The sequence below is a fragment of the Eptesicus fuscus genome, chromosome 6 (genome assembly GCF_027574615.1).
Source record: "Eptesicus fuscus isolate TK198812 chromosome 6, DD_ASM_mEF_20220401, whole genome shotgun sequence".
Lineage (NCBI taxonomy): Eukaryota > Metazoa > Chordata > Mammalia > Chiroptera > Vespertilionidae > Eptesicus > Eptesicus fuscus.
In genome coordinates this window covers 90,941,849-90,957,803 of record NC_072478.1, presented here as the reverse complement: position 1 = coordinate 90,957,803, position 15,955 = coordinate 90,941,849, and positions in this window count along the sequence as shown.

The following is a 15,955-nucleotide window of genomic DNA, read 5'->3' as shown; positions in this document are numbered from 1 at the left end:
TCAGACAGACAGACAATCAATAAGTATAAGTTTTGCTTGTCTACTCTAGAGCTGGGACTAAGAAAGCTCTGACCCAGACCATGAATTAGTAAGTGCCAGCATGTGCTGGATGCTGAGCTGGTTCATGAACTAACTCAAGAATTACATTGAGCTACTCAGAAGCATATAACTATTAAATGATCATAAGAGACAGGGCCCTGCCCTCACAGAGCTTATAATCCAGTGGGGAAAACAAGCATGAAAAAAGACAGACAACAAAATGGGATGTGTACCAGGACTGGAGGGTACAAGGAGCTGCAGGGGACCACAATATGTGGGCATTGTGCGGTCCAGCAATCAGGGTCACTGGAGGATAACCTTGGCCATGGGTGACTGCTGGGCCCTTAGAAACAGTCTCTTTTCATTTCAGGCCAAAGTCAAAGATTAGCCTATCCTAATATATAAAAACCCTTGGTCCATCACATCCACAACGACCAGAGGCACAACCAACCAGAAGTCAGTCCTGCAGTCAGCGCTGGGTTGCCATGGTGACCCAGCACTGACTGCTGTGGGGGCTGTGAATCAGGCCCGGAGAGAGGCCTGAAGAGAGAAGTAGGGTCTGATTCGTAGCCTCTGTGGCAGCTGTTGCCTCTCTCTTTCTCTCTGGGCATGGCCAGCAGCTGCACCTCCATTTATCTCCAGGCCTCCAACGGGGCTGCTGATCAGCCCTGCCTTTCTGATCAGGCCTCGCTGCCAGAAACACAGACTGGCATAGAAACTGACCAATCAGAACCAAATTGGCCGGCAGAGGAGGGCAGCTGGGGGGGGGGGGGGGGAGATCAGGCCTGCAGGGGAGGGCAGTTGGGGGCAAGATCAGGCCATCAGGGGAGGGCAGTTAGAGGCGATCAGGCCGGCAGGGGAGGGAAGTTGGGGGCAAGATCAGTCTGGCAGGGGAAGACAGTTGGGGGTGACCAGGCTGGTAGGGGAGGGCAGTTGGGGGTGACCAGGAGGGGAGGGCAGTTGGGAGTGATTGGGCTGGCAAGGGAATGGTTAGGGGGTGATCAGGCTGGCAGGCAGAAACGGTTAGGGGCAATCAAACAGGCGAGTGGTTAGGAGCCAGCAGTCCCAGATTGTGAGAGGGATGTCCGACTGCTGGTTTAGGCCCGATTCCTATGGGATCGGGCCTAAACCAGCAGTCGGACATCCTCTGAGGGGTCCCAGGTTGGAGAGGGTGCAGGCTGGGCTGAGGTTCACCCCCCTCCCAGTGCACAAATTTCATGCACCAGGCCTCTAGTGTATTCATAAACATATTGAGGGATTGGGATGGCTGGGAGAGGAGATGGCTGACGTGTCAGTCCAGTGGACCTGTGCCTTCTTATCAGACATTCAACAGCACCTTGCATAGTGGACTTTCAAATAATATTTGACAAATTCATCACTTGAATAGATTCATTATGACTGTTTTTTGCAAAGATTAGATGCAACATAATATTTTATAATATTATATTATAAAATAACATAATATTAGATTTTTTTTAAATATACTTGAGAAAGTGTAAAAATATATTTGAGAAAGTGTAAAAATATACTTGAGAAAGTATAAAAATATATTTGAGAAAGTATAAAGAGCTGGAGAAAGTATAAGTTGTCACTGGAAGCGTCAACTGTTCAAGTGAAATAAGCCCTGGCAAGCATGTCAAACTCCAGGCTGGTGGGCCCACCAGCCTGGAGTTTGACATGTTTACCCTAGAGAAAGTATCTCTGAGCAAGAAAAAAAAACCAAAACATTGCAACAGAAAGAAGGATGGGAGCGCCATGCCTTTAAGAGTTCTGAGTCACATCTCCTCCTGAGAGGGGCGCCCCTTGCCAGCTATAAGGAAGAGAATCGGACCCGGTCAGTGAGCCTGGCAGGGAAGAAGCCAATGACATATTTTATTCAATTAGAGCTACTCTGTTTGCCCATGTCAAAGGCGTTAGGTAATGTAGCATGGGCCAGCGGGCATGGAGCTACTGACGGCAGCGCAGGAGTTAGCCCAATGTGTTGAGGCTTCCCACAACCAACTGACACCAAGCCCAGACTCACCTAGCCTCTTTCCTAGAATTCACAATGTACAATTCCATGCACACCTCCAGGCCAGCGGATTCCAAATGTGTCTTAGCCACTGGGCATCCCAAGAGCCTACCAGAGCACAGAAGAGATGCCATCAATGCTTATCCTCCCAGGTGTGTGCCCGCTCTGCCAGACTCGGGCTCTCTTGACCTGGGGAGTCCCCGTCTTAGCGTCTGGGTGGAAAGGAGCTTCGTGTCACGCCTCTCCGCTTAAAGAAGAGCTTTGCTTACCTGGCTGTGACAGGAAGTCGATGAGAAGCCGTGTGATTTGTGGAGCCTGGCTTTATCAAGCAGAGATGGATGGGTCAGGGCCGGGCCGGCCTCTGGGGCACGGTGGCACTGGGCCAGCGAGCTCTTCTGGGAGGGAGGGCGAGGTGGACGAAGCAAGGCAATTTTTAATGCCGTTCTGAGCCCTTTCTGAAGGGAATTTACCTCTGAAGCGTTGATCGGGGATCTTTGTCGCTGAGGTCTGCACCTTTCAATAGTGAGAACTCCACGTTGGCTTCTGAGAGGAGGTGGGATATGCTTTTTGAGTCTTTTTTTTTTCTTTTTTTTTAATTCTTGAGGTCGAAGCTAGAAACATCTAATTCTCCAGGTGTTCTCCTGCAACACTGATCGAAGTAGCGGAAGTGTGCAGAGATTGTAAAGCCCAACGATTTTTTATTTCCAAATCCAACTGGGGTTTTCCAAATGCTTTATCTACCACTTCTGAGTAGTGGAGCAGCCACGCAGAGAGGAGAGGGCTTGTTTTTCCAGGATCTTGAATTGTCTAGGCCGGAGGTTGACACTGTGTTTGTAATGCAGTATTATTGGAACACTCCTTCCTTTGCGTGCTGGCTATGGCTGCTTTTATACAATGGCAGAAACGGATAGTGTGGCAAAGACAGCGGGATTCACAAAACCTAAAATATTCACTACCTGGGCCGTTACAGACAGTGTTGCTGACCCGTGACCTGGGCTATCCACACATTTTGCTTTCTTTCCAGGAGAAAACAAAGGACATTCCCCTGGCACACTGCTATGGAAACTTGCACGGAACCTCCCGGCCTGTGCTAACCTAAGAAAGTATCAAGGATAATTTTGTAGCTATTTCACCAGTGCATTTTGATTTGCCCCTCACTCACAGTCTGTTGCAGCCTCTGAGGGGTTTGTTTTGCCCCAGGGCAGGGGGAATAATTGGCCAATCTTCCGCAGGACAACAGGCGAGGTGGCCAGGCTGTTCTGAGGGGGCGTTCTCTGTTGTGTATGGGGTTTCATAGGATTTCAAACCCACTTGTTTATGACACCAATGGAGCTGTTTTTAACAGTGAAGGAAGATGTGTCAGGATAGCATCATCTCATCCACTGTGGTTAACCACTCAGTAGTTCAGCGGCTGAGTGCACCTCTGGGGCTTGCCTATATTTATTGATATAAAACATGTGAAGATGCAACCATGGCAAGGGGACATTTAGATCGTAAATACTCAAGAGTTTGAGGACCATTCGAGCGTTTTGATCTGGGCAAAGTGTTTCTTTGCTGATCTAAATAGCTTCTCCAAACACCTTTGGGACTACTCTTTCATAGGCAGTGGGGAAGCCTGGCAGTGGCCCTCGACAGGAGGTCGTGTGCCCAGCAACACCAGCTCCACCCTCCCCTACAATGCGCTCTACAAACCAGGGACTTTCTGTGTTTTTGCGCTGACAGCTGGAAGTAGGCTCTGGGTAGACTAAGCCATCTCTCCTGGGTACCAACTCGTGAAAGACGCACCTCAAACTAAATTTGGACTTCGTGCCTTTCATCTCCCCTGGCCTGGAATAATAGTTTAGTTCATCTATCATGGCTTTGGAGCATTTTCATTGGATTATTAGGAGGTATTATTCTGACCTTAGCCAGTTTGGCTCAGTAGATAGAGTGTCGGCCTACAGACTAAAGGGCGTCAGGTTTGATTCTGGCCAAGGGCACATGCCCAGGTTGCAGGCTCGATCCCCAGTAGGGGGTGTGCAGAAAGCAGCCGATCAATGATTCTCTCTCATCATTGTTGTTTCTATCTCTCGCTTCCTCTTCCTTACTCTCTGAAATCAATAAAAATATATTTTTTTAAAAAGAGGTATTATTCCGTATGCTATTGGCTTGTGAAATTGTATTAAATAAAATACTGGTGAGATGACCTCAGTGTCTGAGCATGATTTTGCCACCTAAAACAAAACCGCCACACCCTGCACCCAGTGGGCAGTTACACCCAAAATAAAGAAACCACATTGTTCCTGCACTCGAGGGACGTTGCAGCCCTGGCTGAAAGGAAACGATATTGAAGCCACTGTTTGGACAGTACCTTCTGGTTAATGCTATTTGCCACTGCCTCCCTTTCCTTAATTCCAGGCCAAGTGTGGATCTCTGGTCTCTACTCAATTACTCCCATGGCCAGAAGTCACATGTGGATGCACAAGGGGCAATGGGGGAAGTGGTGCTAAATATAAAAATGTATTGCTCTGGCCAGTGTTGCTCAATAGTTAGAGTGCCAGCTCACACAATGAAGGGTCTCAGGTTCGATCCTTGGCCCCAGCTGTGGCACATGCAGGAGGCAACCAATCAATGTGTGTCTCTCTCTCATATATACACACACACATACACACACACACACACACACACACACACACACACACACACTAGAGGCCTGGTGCACAGATTCGTGCACATTGAAAGAAAATTAATTAGAAGAAATATTTTAGAGGCCAGGGAGGGACCACAGGAGGGCTCCAGGGCGTGTCCAGCCCATCTCGCCCAGTCCTGATCAGCCGGACCCCAGCAGCAAGGTAACGTACCAGTCGGAGAGTCTGCCCCCTGGTGGCCAGTATACATCATAGTGACTGGTTGAACGGTCAAATGGTCGGACACTTAGCACACTAGGCTTTTATATATATAGATATGTATATCTATAATAATAAAAGCATAATATGCTAATTAGACTGGACGACCTTCCAGATGACGCCAGGGCTGCAAGGGAAGCTCGGGTCCTGGATGCCAGAGGGAAGCCAGTGCTGGCAGCCAGGGGAAGGAAGGCCTATTCTTGCACAAATTTTGTGCATCGGGCCTCTAGTATGTATATATATTCCCAAAAATGGTTAAGCCTATACTTATCACCCAATAAAGTTGTTGTGGTTAGTTCATTTGCTCTTTCTTTGATTCATTTGTTCATTTATTCATTCAATAGATATTTAATAAACACCTAAAACATGTCAAGCATTGACCTGAATTTTGGGGAGATAGAAATGAACACAACAGAGAACAATTCTACCTCCTGGGGCTTATGTTCTAATATAAGGACAAATAAACAAGTAAATGAGCAAAATTTACAAGTCATGATCATTGCTATGAAGGAGACCAGCAGGGAGAAATTATACAGAGTAACAGGGAACCTAATAGAATTCTCATTGCCTGGCATATGACCTGGTACACAGAATGTGCAGCAGTTTCACTTTGAATTTGAACCCGAATATTTTCATATTGTATGTGCTGTCCCTTCTAGGTGACCAGTTCAGGGCAGCTCTGGTTTGCGATCTGGACTAAAAGGAAGAGAGGAAAGGCTTACACAGCACTCCTTGCCTCTAAGAAAATGGTGATGGATAGAACAACAATGTCTCCTTCCAGGGAGTTTGTCTCCTTCCAGGGAGTTTGCAATGACAAGGCATGGGCTTTACAAAGATCTGTCTCAACAAGCGAATCTGGAAATGAGCACTGAGCTCCATGGTTAAGAGAGCAAGATCTCAAGTCAGAAGTCCTGGGTCCAATACCAGACTCCGATACTCACTCGTGATGTAACTGAGAGCCAGGTCTTAACATGCCCAAGCCTCAGCGCCTGGTCTTTAACCTGGTGTGAAAACAGTACCAACCGCTTAGTATCATTATGAGAATTCAGAGACTTAACATTATGAAAACCGCAGCACTGAGCCAAGCATGCTGCGTACCTTTAACAAGTGCTACAGTCCCTTGGGCTCTCTGCACCTGTTTTCTTATCTGTGCAAAGAAGATAACACCTCACAGGAACATTGAGAGGATTGAATGAATTAATCCACATAACACACCTACAACAGTAAGTGCTCGGTGAGTATTAGCTGGCATTATTAATAATCTGATGCCCTTGCTGGTGAGTGTGGGTGTGAGCCCATCCCATTTGAAAAGCAGAAATAGAAATAAGGAATGTGGGTTCTAAATGTCTGAGCAAATCTACAAAGGAGTCAGATTAACTGAGCCAGACCCACCTAAACCACTGATGCCTGTGGAATAAATTCTTTTTTAAAAAATTTTTAAAAGATTTATGTCATTGATGTTTAGAGAGAGGGGAAGGTAGAGGGGGAGAGAGAAAAACACTGATGTGAGAGGGAGCATCAGTAGGCTGCCTCCTACACACCCTCTACCAGAGATCAAGCTTGCAACCCAGGTATGTACCCTGACTGGGAATGGAACCAGCAACCACTTGGTGCATAAGACGATGCCCAACCAACTGAGCCATATAGGCCAGGGCTAGAATAAATTCTTTATCACTGGTGATGGGGAGGGTGGGGTGCAGAATCCAGCATGACTCTAAGAATCTCAAAGTTTATATGGCTAGCATGCATTCATGCCTCCTCTGAGTTCATTCATTTATTCACCTCTCGTTTTCCAGTTCACATTCTCCTGTGCATTGTTATCGTGTTTCCTCAGGTTTCAGGAGGAGGGCCAAGATTAGAGCAATCATAGTGTCTTTCATCCCCTCGCTCTGAAGGCCTGTTTCTGTTCCAGACTGCAAGTCCCTTGAGGCCAGGGGCCGTGCCTGTGTGGATCTTGCTGGGTCTCAACAGCCTATGAGGTACCTATGGGTCTGGGCTGTGTATGAATTACAGGGATGCAGAGAAGCAGACAAAAGGGGTGGGGAGTGTCTAAAGGACTTTGCCCACCATGGGTCCCCCACCTTCTGATAAGAAGCTATACACATGACCCAAGTACAACCAATGCTGGTCCGGGCATGGGCCTGTGATTTCAGCTGAGCTGATCACAGTCCTTCCTCCCATTTTTCAGGCCAGAGCTGGTCACAGTTTCTTTTCCTCTCGGGCCATGAGCTATGGGAACGACAGCCTGGAGCTCTCTGAGGGCACATTTCCCTGCACAGGAAGGGCCTCATCTGGAACAGAAGCAAGATGATGCCACACGGAAGATGCCAAGAGGAGAAGTGAATTTAAACAGTGCACACGTCCCCGTCTCCAGTCACCAAGGCCACCTCTACGCCTGCCATTGCCACAGCTTACATCAAAGAAAACCCAGAGCTGGACCCTGGGCGAAGCAGTAAAAGCAGATTTTATTCAGGAACTGTTGCAATAGGGAAATGAGACCTTAGTATAGAACTGGGTTCTGTTCTGAGTACTGCGGGCCAAGTAGGGATTTACAACCAAGAATCAAATGGGGAAGGTGGTGGAAAAATTAGTAAAAGTGAAAATCTGGGGTAAGGGGAATTCTGGTTTAACTCATCTAAGAGGATTCTTACTGAAAACAGGACTGGCTGGGGAGGAGGGGGTGTAGGATGAGGAACCTGATCAGGTATCGGGGGTGGTCAGATGTGGAAGGTGGGGCACTCTTGCTAAACTGACCTGCAGAGTTGTTGCTGAAACTGGGTTTTATAAGGAGGTGCACAGATGGGCTTAGGAGAAGCTTCAGGAGCAGGACTAAAGTTTGGTCCAGCCAAGAATCTGTGCCATTTACTTAGACCAGTGATTTTCCACTGGTGTGCTGCAAGAATTTTTAGCACATGCAATACCTAACTACTTAGTCAGGGGCACTGACCTCTTTTCCCTTAGATTGTAAAAATAAATAAATAAATAAATGGCAACAGTCAACACAACAATAGCCGTCTGGTGTGAATGAATCAAAATTATACCTATTTGTTATTGTCAGATCAGCAAAAATATAATATGTTTTTTGGTCTGCTGCAGAATGTTAGTAATTAGTTTATGTGTGCCATGAGATGAAAGGGGTTGAAAATCGCTGAGTTGGACCAACATATTCCCCTTTGCTTAAGCCAGTCACGTTCCCGCTCCTTCCTTGTATCCTAGTCTAAAAAGGCTCAAAGAAGAGATGATCAAGTCCGTTAGCAACAGCAAAAAAATGACAACGTAACTGTCGCATATTGAGGGTTTATTCTGTGTCACACACTATACTAGGTATGTTTTTCTGCATTATTTCATTAAGTAGAGGTAGATACTAACATTACCCCCTTTTCATAAGGGGAAAAAAGCACAGAGATATCAACTAATTTGCCCAAGGTCACACAGCCAGAAAGTGGCCAAGCCGAGATTCAAACCATTGTCTGACATCAGGGCCTGGCACAGACATCTGCCAATAGGTCTTCAAGCATGTTTTCTGGACTACCTGCAGTGGGGTTACTTGGGGTGCTTATTTAAAATGCAAATTAGACTTCGTCCTCATTTACTGAATCAGAAACTCAGGGGATTAGACTATATCGAATAATAAATTGGTGGAGGCTATCTCGGAAGAGACCAGAACATACCATTTTCTTGGCAATACATCCTCATCATTATACTCACTATTTACAAAAACAGATCTGTCAAATCAGTGGTGATGTTATTTCAATCTTTGACAGTGGAATGAGAACAAGAATAAAGAGAAGGAAGGACAGCAATACAAATGGACAAGAATCAAGAAATTGTTTCCCCGGTTTGATCCCTCTCCTCCATACCCACGTGGAGCCACAGGTTAAAAACCAAACCAAGGGTAAGCAAGTTTAGCAACTTGGCTGACAGAATATTATAAATAATTCTCCCCCTTGTCTACCTTCAGCGTGTGGCTTAGCACTCCGAGGAGATAAGCAATCTTCACGTTACTTCTTTAATTGAACAAACAATTTCAGACAGAACGGCTGAAAGCACTTTGAGCTCCAAGAAGAATCAAGTTAGATAATAACAAGAAGTTATTAAGTGGAGGTTCGATTCTGCCTTTGTCACTTTCTTCCTCTGAATTGCTTTGCTTTCTCTCATTCTGGAAAGACGTTTTCAATTCATTCTCACATCTGACTTTGTTTGGGTTCACAAACACACACCTCCAAATCATGTTCTCTTGCTGCTCCTCCATTGACTTATGCTCTATTTATTATACTTCCCTCCGCACAACTGCTCTTACCCCGGCCCATTAAGTTTCTGGCCAGAAAAGTTTTATCCGCATGTGGCAAGCTCACCTCTCTGATGACCCGCCCCTAGGAGATGACGGGCAGCTGTCCTCATTCTTTGTCAGGTCCTCTCCACCAGCAAGAAGGGAGAGGGCGGAATAATGACTCTGAATGTGGAGTTAAGTACCTGCTCCTGTGAGCAACACAAGAGCATGCCTGGGTTTACAATTCTGTCCTAAATCTACTCATTTTTGTTGTGATTGTTGGGAAGAGGTCCAGAATCCATTTTCTGCCACAGCTATGACCCCTTGAGCTAACACAGAAGGGACAGAAACCCTGTGAATTTTAACTGGGCACGTGGTAGCCCGAGTCCATCAGAGGAGCCATTTCACAAATTTTTCTGAGTCCCAATATTATGACAGTTCCCCCTATTTCCTCCAGATCTCATCGCTGATACACACACCCCGCAATCACCATGGCAACCCACCCGAGGAAGGAGGAGAAATTTCCTCATATGTAATATCTTTGAGGTCTTGTCATTCATTATTTCATGATTTGCATCACCATCAAATAGGCCTCAGCCAAACTCTGTGACTTATACCAGCACCTAAGTACCTACAATACAAACACTTAAAACCCTAAATAACCAGATTTAATATATCATATAAGGCAGTGGTTGGCAAACTCATTAGTCAACAGAGCCAAATATCAACAGTACAACGACTGAAATTTCTTTTGAGAGCTAAATTTTTTAAACTTAAACTATATAGGAAGGGACATTGTTATTAACTTAATTAGGGTACTCAAGCTGGCCTTTGCTAAAAACTCAAGGGGCCAAAGAGCCGCATGTGGCTCTCGAGCCACAGTTTGCCGACCACTGCTCTAGACCGAACATAGCACAGACATCTTCAGGCAGAGTTAGAAACAATAGGAAGGCCATTTTGCAAATAGATAACAGCCTTGAAGGCTGTTATGCATTGAGGAAATGATGTCAGAGACGAAACAGAGAATGGAGGCTAGGAAGTCTTGAAAATGGTCTTGCCCTCCGTTTCACACCAGTTCTGTTTGGATATTAAATCTCTGAAATCTTGACTCACTTGATACCCCGAAACCCATTTTCCTAACCTGGACTCTTCACGCAACAAGTAAAGCAATGCACGATGTTTTCTTGTGATTGTTTTAACGAGGAATAATAAATAAATAAGAATCACCTTCCTTCAACCAACACCATTTAGCCATTTTGCCGAAATGATTGGTCAAGTTACACTGGAGCTAGCAGGGAGGGATTCCTCACCGTGGTACGGCGTGACAAGGACACCCTGTCGCTGGAACAGGCATGGGTAGTGTCGCCTGCGAATGACCGAGAGCTCACTAACCCTCCTGGACCTGATTGAGGACTATGTTCTCAGGGTCAATGACAGGAAACTGAATAACAGCCTATCTCGACAGAGAACTCACAGGCCACTTTGAATCCGATCAGATGTTTACACACAGACTTACATCCTACTTAGACAAAACTTCTCTCGCGGGCTAGATCGAGCTCTCCTTTCTATGTGAGGAAACTGAAGTACCTTTCCTAAGGGATGTGCGTCTCCTTTGCTTAGCTAGCAATCAACGCAGCTTGTTCAGTCCTACTTCAGTGGCCGTGGGTCTGCTCTGTGATAGTCCCGCCTACTTCTTCGATTCTATTACACTGTCCAACACAACAGCATTATTTCTCATGGATTGGGACATCCATTTATCCATCCATCTACATAGTTATTATTCCACCCAGCCAGTAAATACTGTGGTACTTACCAACCTTTTTTTATTCATTGTTTTCATCCTCACCTGAGGACATGTTTTCATTGATATCAGAGAGAGAGGAAGGGGGAGGGAGAGAAACACCCATGTGAGAGAGAAACATCAATCAGACGCCTCCTGCACACACCCCAACTGGGGATCGAACCCACACCTGGGTACGTGCCCTGACCAGGAATCGAATCCTCGACCTTTTCGTGTAAGAGATGACGCTCCAACTAACTATGCCACACCAGCCAGAACTTAGCAATCTTTTTAACTTCCTAGCACACCTGGACAATTTTATTTCACACGGGAGTGAACAGAAGAAGCCGCTAGAGGTGGGAGGAGGCAGCCCCAGACCCCTGGCAATCTCTCTCCCTGCCTGGACGCCCCAAGGGCAGAGGACTCAGTAACTCAGCACACCCATCACCCCTCAGAACACGCATTTGTGCCAAGGCATTGGGGTGGCACGGGGAGGGGCGGGTTCTGAACAACGGTATTCAAACCAAGAACTGGGCTAATCCATGAACATACGACTAACAAGCCTGGCCCTGGCCCACGAGGAGCTTACAGCCAAATGAGGACGAACCACGAACAAATTACTTCAACAGTAACAAGCGCTACACACGGGAAGTTACGGGGGTGGCTCGGGCACATAACAGGAGTCCCACCTAACAGGGGAAGCCTCCTGGTCAGAGCTCAGTGAACTGGGGACGTGACCCAAGAGAAGGAAGTTGGGGTTCCGCACTGTGGGGAGGTGAGAGCTGTACTCAGTGAGGTAACACTGTGGAAAGAGCTAGCTGTGCCGGCTGGCTCCTCCTCTCTTTGAGATTATGCCATCTGACTCCTCGCTCTCTTTGACTTCACTGACCCCTGGCCATTGTTGCATATCTAAGATACTCCCCGAATATAAAATAATTTCCCAAGGATGTTACCTTTGCACGCCCTGCACACATTACCTGTTACAAGAACACATCACCACCCTTATTGGAAAGCTGCCAAATACTGAGAGGCAGACTAATGATGCTTAGCATTCATCGTGCTCTTAACATTTATCGAGTGCTTACTACACACAAGCCACAGCGATGAGCATGTTTACATGAACTGTATCTTCTGAATCCTCACAACAGCCCTGCAAAGAAGACACCGTGTGTGTCCCCAGTTGCAGGTAAGATTGAAACAGAAAGTCACTTACCCAAGGCTGGCGGTGAGGGAGCTCAAGTCGAAGGCAGGCAGCCTGAAGCCAGAGCCCTTGTTCATAACAGTTGGCGACACTGTCTCCATTGGGGTGAGACCAGAAAAACCCAGGACCACAAGCAGGAGTTTACAGCCAACGGGAACATTCCTTTTCCTGCAACGCCACTCACTCACTCACTGAATACTCCTGATGCAAACACTTGCTTCTCTAGACCTGCACCTCGAGCTCTCGGTTGGAAGGTGTTAACAGGGCACCCTGGCACTCAAAAGGTAAACCAATTTCTACGGTGCAGAGTGTTAAGCTGACACAGGATACCAGGAACCGTGTACGGAATCAGGTAGAACCCTAGAATCGTAGACTTACCTTCTGGAAGCCACCTCGGAGAACAGGAAGCTCGAGATATCGGGCTTGCCCTGCAGCTTAGCTCTGGCATCTGAGACCAGAGCCTCTAAAACGGGATTCTTCACAGCTGCTCTCAGACTTGCACGAGCTCCCCAGGTGGTAATAATAATGCTGGTCTGGAGCCACAATTGCAGATCTAGAGCAAGCTCCTCTCTCACAGATGGAGAAACTGCCCAGCCAGTGTGGCTCAGTTTCTCCAAGAGATCATGGTTCCCCCTAACCGGTTTGGCTCAGTGGATAGGGCGTTGGCCTGAGGACTGAAGGGTCCCTGGTTCGATTCTGGTCAAGGGCATATACCTTGGTTGCGGGCACATCCCCAGTAGGGAGTGTGCAAGAGGCAGCTGATCAATGTTTTTCTTTCATTGATGTTTCTAACTCTCTATCCCTCTCCCTTCCTCTCTGCAAAAAATCAATAAAATATATTTATAAAAAAAAAAAAAGAGGTCATGGTTCGATTCCTGGTCAGCACACATGCCTGGGTTGCAGGCTCAATCGCCAATGGGGGGCGTGCAGGAGGTAACTGATCAATGATTCTCTCTCATCATTGATGTTTTTCTCTCTCTTCCTCTCCCTTCCCCTCTGAAATCAATAATATACATATTTTTTAAATATGGAGAAACTGAGGCATAGCAGGATGAAGTGAGTTGCCTGGGATCATGTATCCATTTCTGACACAGTCAGAAGTCTTCTTTCTTTAAGCCTGTGGCACTTCTATTATTTCTCCTCTCCCTCTTTTCCCCATCCAAAAGCTATATTTTTTCCTATAGATTGTTTTTCCTTTATAACCACGGAAAGCTTGTCCATCACTGTAGTAAATGTGTGGAATTAGGAAGTTCTTAACATTGCAAAATAAAGTAGGACCATGCCTCTACAATAAACTATCTTGAAATAATATTAAATCCCTCTCCGTTTTTCACTCTGATATCTAACAAGCCCTCTCATGCATCCTCCTTGGCCCAAGGTCAACACCAAGGAAGCTCACGGTTGGGGTCAGGCATCCTCGTTTTCCACACAAACCTTAAGACTCGTGCTGCTTCTCCAGTGATTCTCACGGTCCGCATGTCAGAGAAAACAAGAGCCAGAGCCCGTGCCCAGTTCTAGTTTTGCTTTGGGTTGTCAGTCCTCCCTCCTGGCCTCGGTTTTTTCCTTGTTTGTTTTTTATTTTTCTTTATATAATAAGAAGGGTAGCCTCTAAGGTCCCTCTTGCAGTTCCAACTTTCTACAGAAGTTGTAGAAGCAGCCTGCCTGGACCAAAGGAAGCTGAATGACGATGAGTTCTATTTGAATAGCGCTCCCAGGGCACACAACCACGGGAAGACAAACAGTCCAGGACAGTGGTCGGCAAACTCATTAGTCAACAGAGCCCAAATATCAACAGTACAACGACTGAAATTTCTTTTGAGAGCCGAATTTTTTAAACTTAAACATCTTCTAACGCCACTTCTTCAAAATAGACTCACCCAGGCCGTGGTATTTTGTGGAAGAGCCACACTCAAGGGGCCAAAGAGCCGCATGTGGCTCGTGAGCCGTGGTTTGCCGACCACTGGTCCAGGAGAATGATGTGGCCATGGTGGCGCACAAAAGGCGGAGAGAGAGACAGGGAGCCATTTGGGTCTCAAACACTGGGAGCAAATGACTCAGCACATTCACAGCAACTCCTTCTGTTTAACCCTCCTTCCCCTCCCCTCCAACGGAAAAATAGATCCAGGACACACGTGAGGATTTTCCAGATCAATGATTTCTCACTTATGCTTGGCCAGGAAGACCAGAGAGGTGAAGGAGGCTTTTTTACAAATAGTCAGGCACTGTGGAGGGACCCAGACTATTGCTCGGTACAGGGAAATCTGCTCCCTGCAAAACAGCCAAAGGTATGCCAGCCAGAAATATTGTGAAGCCAGCTTGGCCCCCTTTTAGGTAAAAGGATGAAACTGTCAAAAGGCTAGAGCTCTGTCATTTTGGAATCAGCGCCTGTCAAGGAGAAAAGAAAACTATTTTAGGTGCAGAATCTGTCTGAGAGCCAAGGTCAGAAGCGAGAGGGTCTTTCTCATTTTATTCATTTTTCCACAGGTGTGGAAAGATTACATCTAGCAGAGGAGGCTTTTAGCATATAATAGGCTCCTGTGGCTGCATTCCCTCGCAACTACAAGAAATATAGAGCTCTAGAGATGGCCATTTGTTTCTAAATCTTAAGGTAGAGGGCAGAGAAAGTTTTCAACTTTAGTTTTTGGGTTTCCTGAATAATCATTAGTATTTTTAAGCACAGACACTATTAACAATTCCCATACTATATCATTTGTCATCTAAGGTCTTGCATATTGTATGCGGGGTTTTGCCAAGGCATCAACATACATATCTCAGTAGCCCTTAAAAAAAATGGTGACTATGTTTGCAAATTAGTACTGAGCTCCCATTCCAATTACGAGTTCAATTTGCATTTGAGCATTCTCCTTTGCTGTGAGTGATTACTTACACAGAATGAAGCAGAGTCTGGTATTATGGGAGATGAAAAGCTGATGGGATTTACTGACTTTTCTTGAGACTTCCAGATGAGATCCATGAACAGGACACATCCTAAAATACCTTCATCTCTTTGGACACAATCTTAGGGCAAAGCATTTAACCTGTGTCCTGGAGACTAACGATCCGAAGTGATTACTGACTCAGGAAAGTTATCATGGGCTTTTACATCGAAGGTAGTATGAGCAGTCCTGCGTAGGGACTAATGGGAGGCTCAGTACCTCTTCCTGCTACCCTGTGCCACTGCGGGCCAGCTCTGCTTACCAGACCTTTCTTCTTATGTTGGCCCAAAGCTCTGTCCTCCTGGAACTTCAGGCAAGCAAGCCTGCCTTGCTATGAAGTAAACTTGAGGCTCCATAAATCAGTATTATTCACAGCTCAATCCTTTTATAACATGACTATGTCCACACTAAACTTTTTTAAATAAATGCTTGTGCTGGCCTTTAACACCACTTCATGAAAAGCAACAGTGGGCCATTAATTCTTAAAAACAAAAATATCCATTTAGGCAGAGAGGGTGTTGATTCTTAGCACTTGGGAGGGGGGGTATTCTGGAAACTAACATTTTGAGGTTCTGCAGCTACTTGTGGCTGTTTTAATTGGAATTAAATAAAATTTAAAACTTCAGTTTCTTAGCCACTCTTATATCCTACATAATAAAAGCCTAATATGCTAAGTGTCTGGTAGACCGGTCAACTGTTCAACCAATCAAAGCATAATAAGCTAATAATATGCTAAGGCCATTCAACCACTTGCAATGACGTGCACTGACCACCAGGGGAAGACATTCCAACCGGTAGGTTAGCTTGTGGGACTGAGGGCAGGCTGGACATGC